Source organism: Pan troglodytes, chromosome 4, assembly GCF_028858775.2.
Source record: "Pan troglodytes isolate AG18354 chromosome 4, NHGRI_mPanTro3-v2.0_pri, whole genome shotgun sequence".
In the NCBI taxonomy this organism is placed as follows: Eukaryota; Metazoa; Chordata; class Mammalia; order Primates; family Hominidae; genus Pan; species Pan troglodytes.
In genome coordinates, this window is record NC_072402.2 from 161477501 (window position 1) to 161490067 (window position 12567).

A 12567-nucleotide genomic window follows, 5' to 3' on the forward strand; every position below is an offset into this window, starting at 1 on the left:
AAGCAACTCACAAGGGGAGAAGTTGGAAATTTTCAGATTCAGAAGTTGTCACAGGGAGATAAATTGGGTTTACATATTCGTCTCTTGTTAACAGACTTTCTTTAACATAAATTTGTGCAGTGCATGAGACACCTGATTTCTCTGGGGGCAGACATGCTTCATGGAACAATTGTGCTGCAGAGAGATAGTGAATATTTTCCCAGCCTTATTCCAAACGCACAAGTATGAGCTGAAGGAGTAGTATGCTGAGCTGCTGATACGGAATGCCAGCTTCCCCTAGGAAGAAAAATATCTATAGGAAAAAATATCTCTGGTAAATAATGGGGTTGATTGATGGGAAGTGCCTGAATTTTGAGCAGTCTAAATCAACTTTAAATGTTTCTATAATGCCATCAGATTATTTGTCAGGTAAACAACCTAGTACATTAAGTATCTTATACAAAAGGACTGGGCAGTACTGTGTTCTTCTCTGAAGCAGCGTCTATCTGAGGCAAGGAGAAAGTTTGAAGAGCTATTTTCTATAAAAGTTTTCCTCAAAATGTGGTCCACAGGGCAGTAACTTTAGTGTCACTTAGTAGCTTGTTAGAAATGCATATCCTTGGGCTCCACCCCAGAAGTACTGAATCAGAATCTCTGAGAGTGGCGTCCAGCAATCAATGGTTTTACAAGTACTCCAGATGATTCTGATGTACGCTAAAGTGGGAAAACCATTGTTCTACAGAAATTCAATTCATTACTTCATTCAACAAATATTTACTGAGTATCTAATAAGTTTTAGGCACTGATAATACAGCAATATGAACAAACACCCAAACTCTTGCTCTCTTACAACTTATATTCTCATGGACAATGTGGAAAAGTCAAAGGAAATAAGAAATTCATTGGCTGGAATATACTATTTTTGGCCCTGCAAGATGCTCTTTTCAGTTACTATGATGTTAGAGGTAGGCGGTTGTCAAAAGTTTCAAGGTAAGCCTTTTGTAACTGAACCAGATTTATTTCATTTGAAAATGTAAATTACATTTCCTGTCATGGCCATCTCTCCTGGGAGTATTTTCAACATTTCTACTTAATACTCATATGCAAATGGGTAGTCGATCTACATATACTTGTTCTCCAAAATAACTTGTCAACTTTCTGTGCTTGACACTGTAGGCATTGGAAATGCACTGATTGACGTGATCCTTGGTATCTGGGCTCTTATTCTGTGAAGGAATATCATTGAACCACATGATATCAAGGACATACAACTAACAGTCAACAACAGATGGCTCAGATTATTAAATAAGTGTAAATAAACATTTTTATAAAGCATTGGAGGAAGAGTGGGTCCTGAGCATTGGGTATTAGGTAGGCTGGAATCAATAGGAAATAACCGTCTTTCTTCTAGCTAGTCATTTATTCAAATGCTATTTTTTCCAACTTTGAAAATGTTCATAATAAAACATGTGAATAGGCTGGGCGTGGTGGCTCATGCTTGTAATCCCAGCACTTTGGGAGGCTGAGGCAGATGGATAACAAGGTTAGGAGTTTGAGACCAGCCTGGCCAAAATAGTGAAATCCCATCTCTACTAAAAAAATACAAAAAATTAGCTGGACATGGTGGCAGGCGCCTGTAATCCCAGCTACTTGGGAGGCTGAGGCAGGAGAATTGCTTGAACCTGGGAGTTGGAGGTTGCAGTGAGCTGAGATTGCGCCACTGTACTCCAGCCTGGGCAATAGTGCGAGACTCCATCTCAAAAAACAAACAAAAAATAAAAAAAAATGCGAATAAGTCAGAAGGCAAGTACAGTAAACACCATATAATTTTTCCTTTTCTCTCTCTCTTTAAACACACACACACACATGCACACACGAACATTATTTTTAGTCCATTTGAAACCTTAAGCTGCAGATGTTAATAATTCCGCATAGATCTCTTAAGAATAAGGACATTTGCCTAAATTACCACAATGCCATTATGATTTCTAAGAAAGTAACAGTAATTCTAGAAACCATAAAATATCCAAATCCTTCTCAAATATCTGCATTTTTCTTAAGAATGTGTTGTTCCCTCCATATGCATATCCAGTCAAGGATTCATACCAATCATTTTGCTTTTCTGTTTCTTTGGTTTCTTTTAATATAGAATAGTTATTCTACTTTGTTTTCTCCATGATGTTGACGTTTTAAGTATTTCAGGTCAGTTATCATGTAGGATCACTCACACTCTTCATTGGCCTGATTATTTCCTTTTGGTGTCATTTAATGTGTACCTCTATGCTTTGAATTTACTGTGCACTAGAGTGTAGGTGTAGAGGCTTAATTGGATTTCATTCAGTAAATGTTTGACTACCTATAATGTGCCAGATACAGTGTGGTAAGCAAAATGGACAAAGCCTTACTCTCATGAAGTTCAAACTATATTTGGGAAAAATACACTTTAAATAAACATATTATAAACCTGTAGAAAGACAAATTCTTCTATGGTAAGTGCTATAATTAAAATTAAACAAGATGATGTGATAGTGAGTTAGTGACAGTTAATGGCGTAGGAGATGACCAAGCAAGACCTCATTGTGGAAATGATACTTAAGGTTTGACCTGGATGGAAATGGCAGGAATTGGGTGTTAGCAATGAAGAAAATTGATTTGCTAAACCCACTGACTAATGCAAACACTTCTTAGAAGTTGTTGAATTTCATGAGTTATTTGAATGAAAGAAGGGAGAGCTTGGGAAGTACTAACTTAGAAATTTCAGGAGAACCATCATGTGAGCCATCAGACAGGGGTTGGTGGGAAGAGTTTTGACCAATTAGGTAAAAATTCCAGTGAGTTGTGAAGCCATTCCCTTTGGCTACTCACTGTACACATATCCATCTACATACAAAATACACATCTAATAGAATGGATCTGGTCCATGAGTAATTTCTCAGCCAACATTTGACATATCCCATGGGAGAGGTTTTGACACCTGTCAGAAAGATCTGGGTGGGTGCAGTGCTATCAACACAGTGGACAAAAAGGAGAAATTTTCAAAAAGTAACCAAGAGGTATAGTTAGAAATTTACCCAGTATAATTGATCACCTTTATCCTCATAAGTTGTTAAAATGCCATACAGAACTTTTTGGGAGTTGCCTGCCAGAAACATCCAGTCTCCCACTGTGGGAAGTTGGGGAAGTGGAATTAATCTCAGTTCTTTTGCCATATTTATCATCTTTCTTATCTCTTCAAAATACATGGCCTCCTATTCAGGTGTATTTTTATGAGTTGCAGGAATTCACTTTGGTTGCATGTATGGATGTGACATTCTTAAGCACATGCAAATAAAAGTCAGTAGTGAAACGTGTTGTGAACAGAGAGGGGAACTGAAGAAGATTCCTTTTAAAATAATGTTCATTTGGTTCCTTGGCAGAAAAACAATAAAAACTGTATATTCGAGGGCACTTGTATGCTATAATACTGTGGCGGATAATTGTGACAGATGAAATACCTACCTACACGCATAGTACACATTTAATAGGAGGTATCTAGTCCATGGGTAATTTCTCAGCCAGCATTTGACATAGTCTTTGGGAGAAGTTTTAGACACCTGTCAGAAATATCAGAGGAAATGCTGTTTCTGGAAGTTGACAGTAAGGAAGCCGACTGAATTCTGGCCATTGAGAAGAGCATACTCAGGGGGAGAAATACATTGGAGCACCTGACGTTCCTCATAACTGTTTTCCATAGCTGCTCTTCACATTAGGCCTCAGTCTGCCCATCTGTGAAACCCATCTGTGAAATGTGTTTATTGAAAATGCTTGATATGTTGGTGTGTCAAGAAAGACAACTCAAAAAGGAGACGTTTACCAGTTATGTAGCATTTCTAGGGATTTGTAATCAATTCTTATGGTTCTGTGCAGGTTGGTTTCTGTTTTTCATTTATGTGTTTCATGGTAAAATGGTGTGTGTGTGTGTCTGTGTTTGTGTGTGTGTACGCATGCACTTTGCTTACTCAAGTAAAAAGGATAAATCAATTTTTTCATTATAGTACAAACATATTTCAGGAAAATTAGTAGTTAATTTGCATACTTTCAAAAGGCTATGGTCCAGAGCAATGCTGTCTATCAGAACTTTCTGAGATCAGAGAAATTTGCTAACTCTGCATTATCCAATATGATAGCCACTGGCCATGTGTGGCTATGGAGCTCATGGAATGTAGCTGGCATGAATGAGGAAGTGAATTTTTATTTAATTTAATTTAGCTTAATTTAATTAATCTTAATTTAAACTTAGACACATGTGGCTGGTGGCTACCATTTTGGGTACAGCAGGTTTAAAGAGATGTTGAAAAATGTTTTTTAAAAAAGGTCAACATCTAGTTTATGCAATCTACAAATTAGGTTATTTTAGTCTTAGATTCTGATTATTAGTTTATTTTCATTATTTTCATGCCTGAATTACATTCTCAAATGTAATCAATGTATTCCGTGGTGCTCATATTTGCTGGTACTCATGTCTTCCTTCTTCTTCATTGTCTAGTAGTATTTGCAGTGTTATCCGCCCCCGCTTTAAAATGGCACATTAGCCACCTTAATCCCGCAGCATCCTGACTTTCTTCTTCATTCTCTCCTTGGTCTTTTCCTCTTCTTTCCAGTTTCCCTCAATATTATGGATATTCACTACAACTCAGACTTACTCTTTTGGATTCAGCACAAAGCTCTGACTCGTGTGTTCCATGAGAAGATATGTCTAATTCTAATCTTCCAGTGGTCTATCTTAGCATCTCACACTTTCTCCTTGAAATTTCCTATTCGATGCTCAAAAATCTAAGTTTAAAATTAAAATCTAACTCATAAGTTCTCTCCCAAAATTAACTCCCCATGCAATGTTGAAAAGGCACTGCTGTATTTTCTGTTATCTGAACTGTTATTTTCTGTTATCTATACTTGAAGCCTTGGCCATCCTTGAATTTTCACACTTCTTTGCACTCCCTCTCAACTCAGTCAATACATCCTAGCTGTTCTTCTTCTTCATTTTTTTTTTAAATGGACACTCCATGAATTTGTATGTCCTCCTGGTGCAAGGGCTATGCTAATCTCTGTATCATTCTAATTTTAATATATGCACTGTCAAAGTGAGAACAGTTCTTTCTTTTTACTAGATATTAGGTCATAATTTGTTTCCTTTTCATCTGTCCATACCCAGGCTTAGATCTTCTTTAGTTGACATGCATTATTTTCAGTCCCCAAATTGGTGTTATTACCTTCAGTCTCAATTGGGGTTGTACTATCCACTTCAATTCTCTCTCATCCAACTTTTCTTCACGCATCTTATCCTTCAGGTACATTGGAGTGCCCATTCTTGTTGACTCAGTCTTGCTTTTCCAACCATGTGCTTTTGCTTAAAACAGCTAGCACTGACAGAATTGAGTTGCCTTAATTGTATATTCAAATCCTACATGCCCAAGTCTTGAAGTTTTATTCTGTTATTTACATATTATTCATCAACTACTTAGTGAGTGTATGCTCTATGCAGGCATTGAGCTGGGCACTAAAGACAAAATGGGAACAGGATCTCTGCTTTCAAGGAACTGACATTTTAGTGGGAGAATCTGACAAGTAAATAGGTAGTTATGATAGAGTGTAATAAACTTTCATCTCATCATCTTCTGGAAACCATCCCAAGCCATGTTGGCTCCTCAGAACTAAGATATTACTCTTAATTACACTTAATTATATTACTAATTTTATCTGTTTCCCTGTCACTGATACATTTTAATTTGTTAACCTTATTTACTTGATTAGATTATAAACTCCTTAAGGGCAAAAAGTAAATTTTGTATAGCTGAATATACCTCATAGCCCCTAGCCCACAATATTTTATATAAAAGTACATATTCAATATCCAGCAATTTATTTTATTTTATTTATTTATTATTTTTGACTCTCGCTCTGTCACACAGGCTGGAGTGCAGTGGTGTAATCTCAGCTCACTGCAGGCTCTGCCCCCCGGGTTCACGCCATTCTCCTGCCTCAGCCTCCCGAGTAGCTGGGACTACAGGCGCCCACCACCACGCCCAGCTAATTTTTTGTATTTTTAGTAGAGACAGGGTTTCACCATGTTAGCCAGGATGGTCTCGATCTGCTGACCTCGTGATCTGCCCGCCTCGGCCTCCCAAAGTGCTGGGATTACAGGCTTGAGCCACCGCGCCTGGCCAATATCCAGCAATTTATAAGAGAACTATTTTTTTAACCTTTGGAATCTTGCCTATACACTGTATAATCATTTCTCTGCCCATGTAAAATAGAAGAATATAGTGAGAGAGAGTGAGGTTTGTTCATATTCAGTTTATATTGAATGCCACTGTTTTCCAATTCTGCTGTTGAGCCCATCCACTGGGTTTTTTATTTTATTTTTTTATTTCCATAGGTTTTTGGGGAACAGGTGATGTTTTGTTACATGAATAAGTTCTTTAGTGGTGATTTCTAAGATTTTGGTGCAGCCATCACTCGAGCAGTGTTCACTGTGCCCAATGTGTAGTCTTAGCCCTCACCCCTCATCCCACTCTTTCCGAGTCCCCAAAGTCCATTGTGTCATTCTTACGTCTTTTTGTCTTTGTAGCTTAGCTCCCACTTATGCGTGAGAACATATAATGTTTAGTTTTCCATTCCTGAGTTACTTCACTTAGAATAATGGTCTCCAATTCCATCCAGATTGCTCCAAATGCCATTATTTTATTCCTTTTTATGGCTGTGTAGTATTCCATGGTGTGTGTATATATATATCACATATATATACCATATACATATATATACCACATATATACACCATATATGTATGTGTGAATATACACATATATATATTCACACATTTTCTTTATCCACTCATTGATTGATAGATATTTGGGCTAGTTCCATATTTTTGCAATTGCCAATTGTGCTGCTGTAAACATGCTTGTGCAAGTATCTTTTTCATATGACTTATTTTCCTCTAGGTAGATACCCAGAAGTGAGATTGCTGGATCAAATGTTAATCTATTTTCAGTTCTTTAAGGAATCTCCATACTGTTTTTCATAGTGATTGTACTAGTTTACATTCCCACCAACAGTGTAAAAGTATTCCCTTTTTACCGCATCCATGTCAACATCTATTATTTCTTGATTTTTAAATTATGGCCATTTTGCAGGAGTGAGGTGATATTGCATTGTGGTTTTCATTTGCATTTCCCTGATAAATAGTTATGTTGAGCAGTTTTTCATATGTTTGTTTGCTATTTGTATATCTTCTTTTGAAAATTGTCTATTCATGTCCTTAGCCCCACTAAAAATCCTACTTTTTGATGGGATTTTTTTCTTGCTGATTTGAGTTCTTTGTACATTCTGGATATTAGTCCTTTGCTGGATGTATAGATTGCTAAGATTTTCTCCCACTCTGTGTGTTGTCTGTTTACTCTGCTGATTATTTCTTTTGCTGGGCAGAAGCTTTTTAGTTTAATTAAGTCCCATCTGTTTTCTTTGTTTTTGTTTTTTTTTGCTTTTGGGTTCTTGGTCATGAAGGATTTGCCTAAACCAGTGTCTACAAGGGTTTTTCCAATGTTATCTTCCAACATTTTTATGGTTTCAGGTCTTAGACATAAGTCTTTGATCCATCTTGAGTTGATTTTTGTATAACGTGAGGGATGAGGATCCAGTTTCATATTGAATGCCAATTTTAGATGTGAATTCAATTACTTATATTATTTAAAGTATAATAAGTATTACAAAATATTAGATGCTTGTGCTTCAGATCGCCCTTGTTCAAAATCCTCAATACATCTTAAAAATGCAGAACATAAATTGGAATTGTAACTACAAACTGCTATGAAATTTATGAAATATATGCTAATAATAAGAAGCCAATAATAAAATAATTGTAAGGTTTTGTAAATGGATGTTGATATTTTTTGAAAGTGCATCTTTTATTAATATAGTTGAATATATGAAGCCCCAATTGGAAGAAGCAGATTTTTTAAACAGAGTAATTTTTAAAAGTAAGTATAAATGTGCACTTGGCATTTGAGCAAAAAAATGAGAATTATTCTAATTCTCTTTCCATATAAACTTATTTCTCTTTGCTTTTGTTTTAATTTTTAAAAAACAGTTTATTAAGATATAGTTGTTTATAAAATAAACTACACATATTTACAGTGTAAAATTTGATATATTTTGACATTTGTATGGGCCAGTGAAGCTATCACCACAATCAAGATGATGAAAATTTCCATTGCTCTAAAACATTTCCTCATTTTTTTTGTAATTCTTCCCAACACCCCTCCTTATCTCCCATGTCAAAGGCAATCACTCATCTCTTCTGTCAGTATAGATTTGTATTTTTTGTAATTTTATGTAAATGGGATTATACACTTTCTTGTCTGGCTTCTTTCACTTAATATAATCGTTTTGAGATTCATCCACATTATAGCATTTAACATCAGTTCACTACTTTTCATTGCTGAGCAGTATTCTATCGTGTGTGTATACAACAGTTTTTCTATTTACTAGTTGCTAGACATTTGTATTGTTTCCAGTTTGGGGCTATTACAAATGCATGTACATATGCTTTAGTCTATTGTAGATAAATATCTAGGACTGGAAGGACTAGGTTGTGTAATAAGATGTTAAAAAGCTGTTTTTCAAAGTTGTTGTGCCCTTTTACATTTCCAGTCACAGTGTATGAAAATCCCAGTTGTTACACATCCTTGCCTACACTTGGTATTATCACCCTTAAAATTTGGGCTGTTCTAATAATGCATATGTAGTTACATTGCATTATGATTTTAATTTGTGTTTTCCCAATGGCTAACAGTGTTGAGAAACTTTTTATGTGTTTTTCAGCCAATTAAATATTTTTGTGACTCTCTGTTCAAATGTATTGCTTGTTTTTTTGTTTGTTTTTCTTCGTATTGAGTTATAAGAGATGTACTCTGGCTACAAGTTCCTTACCTGGTATGTTTTGTTACTCTTTTCTCTGAGCTTGTCGTTTGCCTTATTTTTTTAATCTTTGAAAAGAAAGACAATTAAATATAATGATGTCTAATTTATTTTAAAAATTTTGTGCTTTGTATTTTATATATTCTACCAAAAAAAAACTTTGCCTCCCTCAAAGTTACAAAGATTTTCTTGTTTTTATTTTAGAAGTTTTGTGGTTTCAGGTATTGCATTTGGGCTTATTTCCATTTGGTATGGATTTCATATATGGTGTAAAATATGATTTAAAATTCATTTTTTGTCATAGATATTTTAGCACTATTTGTAAATAAGATGAACCTTTCTCCACAGAATCACCTTCATGATTTTGATGCCTTAAACAATCATTAATCTACTTTCTGTCTTTGTAGACTTGCCTGTTCTGGTTATTTCATATAGATGGAATAATAAAATATGTGATATTTTGTGACTGGCTCATTTCACTTAGAATACTGTTTACATGTTGTAGCATATGTAAGTGCTTTATTCATTTTTATGGTTGAAAAATATTTCATTATATGGATCTGCTATGTTTATTCATCATTTGCTGAATATTTGGGTTATTTTCATTTTTTACTATTATGAGTAATGCTGCTTATGGACAATTTATGTGCAAGTTTTTGTGTGGACATATGTTTTTATTTATTTTGAGTGTTTACCTAAGAGTGGAGTTGCTGGGTTATATTTTAACTCTGCCTCACTTTTTGGGAAACAAAGTTTTCTCTAGTGGCCACACCATTTTACATTCCCACAAGTGATGTATATTGGTTCCAATTCACCAACACTTGTTATTTATTGTCTGTTGTAAGTAGGTGTGAAATGTTATCTCATTGCAGTTTTGATTTGCATTTTCCTAGTGGCTAATGGTGTCGAGCATCTTTGTATGTACATATTGGCCATTTGTATATCGTTTTTAAATAAATGACTATTCAAATTGTTTGCCCATTTTTACATTGAGTTTTAGTCTTTTTATTGATGCAATATAAGAATTCTTTATATATTCTAATGTAAGTCCCTTATTAGATCCATAATAGTCAAATATTTTCTCCCATTGTGTGGATTGTCTTTTCACATTTTCATGGTTTCATTTTCTCTGTTATTTTAAAGATTGCTTTAGGATTTATGGCATATGTTTTTAATTTATCACAGTCTACCTTCAGATGATAGTGTGTTATTTCACATATTGTATAGAAACCTAGGAAATTTACAATGGTGTATTTTCATTTCCTTACTCCTGGCCTTTGTGATATTGTTATCATACTTTTAAGTATGCTATGGATCCCACATTACCTTGATAATTATTATTTTTGTTTAAACAATTATCTTTTATGTAGATTTAAGTAATAATAAGAAAATTTATGGTATTTTAGATTTATTTCTACAGATCTATATTTTTATCTGGTAGCACTTACCAATATTTCTACCGGAATAATTTTTTTTCAACATTTCTTCTAGTTAAAATTTACTGATGATGCATTCTTTCAACTACTGTATGTCTGGGAAAGCCTTAATTTTAATACTAATTTCGAAAGGTATTTTTGCTGGGTATAGAATTCTAGGTAAAAATTTTTAGTTTTTTCCTTACTTCGGTATTTAAAGGTATTATTTCACTGTTTTCTTGCTTATTTTGATGGTTTCTGATGAGCAATCTGCTGTTATTCTTATACATTAAATGTCTTTTTTCTCTAATTGCTATTACAATTTTCTCTCTGTCATTGATTTAAAAAATATTTATTATGATGTTCCCTAATGTAATTTTTAAAATACTTCTTGGATCTGTGGGATTATATATATATATATATATATATATTTTTTTTTTTTGAGATGGGGTCTCACTGTCAGCCAGGCTGGAGTACAGTGGCATGATCATGGCTCACTGTGGTCTTGATCTCCCCAGGCTCGGGTGATCCTCCCACCTCAGCCTCCCGAGTAGCTGGGACTACAGGCATGCCCCACCACACCTGCCTAATTTTTTGTATTTTTGTAGAGACAGGGTTTCTCCATGTTGCCCAGGCTGGTGTTGGATTCCTGGACTCAAGCAATCCACCTACCTCAGCCTCCCAAAGTGCTAGGATAACAGGCATATTTTTAGCATATTTTTGTTTATTATTGCTTCAAATATGTTTTTTTCTCCCCATTTTAGGGACTCCAGTTACATTTATGCTTAAAGTTATTCCATGATTCACTGATACTCTGTTCTTATATTATTACTCTTTTCTTTCTTTATCTTTCATTTTGGATAGTTTTTTTTTTTTTTTTTTTTAGATGGAGTCTCGCTCTGTCGCCCGGGCTGGAGTGTGGTGGCGAGATCTCGGCTCACTGCAAGCTCTACCTCCCGGGTTCACACCGTTCTCCTGCCTCAGCCTCCCAAGTAGCTGGGACTACAGGCACCTGCCACCACACCCGGCTAATTTTTTGTATTTTTTAGCAGAGATGGGGTTTCACCGTATTTGCCAGGATGATCTTGATCTCCTGACCTCATGATCCGCCTGCCTTGGCCTCCCAAAGTGCTGGGATTACAGGCATGAGCCACTGCGCCTGGCCTCATTTTGAATAGATTCTAATGGTATGTGTTCAATTTCAGTAATATTTTCTTCTGTAACATCTTATCTGCTGTTAAGTTATAACAATTATTTAAATGTCCTTGGTCGTATTCTAACATCCATGTCAATTTTGATTTAGTTTCTGATTGTGGGTGATACTTTTCTGCTTTCTTGTATATCTGGTAATTTTTAATAAAATGGCAGACATTATGAATTTTATCTTACTAGGTGCTGGATATTTTTGTATTCCTACAAATGTTACTAAGTTTTCTTTCTGGGATGTAATTAAATTATTGGAAACATGTTGATCCTTTTGTGTCTTTCTTCAAAGACATTATTGAGAGCCAGGCAATGTTAATCTAGGCCTAATTACTCTCCACTACTCAGGCAAGGTATTTCTGATCACTCTATCCGGTATCCCATAATTATGATGTTTTTAAGTCAGGCTGGTGAGAGTATGCATCATTCCTGGTCTTACGTGATTACTGAACAACTTCTGCCTTTTATATTGTTCTTTTTCCTTGGCCTTAGTTTCCTCACATGCATGTGATGATCAGCACTCTGTTGAATATTTGAGAAGAACCATCTGCGTATCTTTGGAGTTTGCATTTTGTGCAGCTTTCTCTTCCTTGATACTGTGTCATTCAAGTTCTACTTTTCTGGTTTCCCTGGAAGCTCAGCTTCATCTTCTTATCTTAAAGAGTGGGGCCTCTCTGAGCAGTGGCCTGGAAATTCTTTCAAGGCTATACGTTGGGAAAGTTGTAGGACTCACTTTGTTTTCTCTCTCAGAGATTACTGTTCTTGTTTTCAGATGTCCAGTGCCTTGAAAATCATTGTTTCATATTTTGTCCGTTAATTTGACTAATTTAGGCAGCAGGGCAAATCTAGTCCCTGTTACTATGGAGACTGTGTAAGGCAGAAGTTTAAAAATGACCTTGCAACATTGGTCACCCTAATTCCCAAGACTGTAAATATGGTAGGATATTAAGCCTGTGAATATGTTACATTACGTTTCAAAAGCATTTTTGCTAATGTAATTAAAGTCACCAGTCAA

General features: G+C 35.3%; 1 pseudogene; it reads right to left on the bottom strand.

The window, feature by feature from the left end:
- Positions 1 to 5006: 5006 nt before the first annotated feature.
- LOC112209308 (U6 spliceosomal RNA) lies at positions 5007 to 5103 on the bottom strand (annotated as a pseudogene).
- Between the last annotated feature and the right edge of the window lie 7464 nt (positions 5104 to 12567).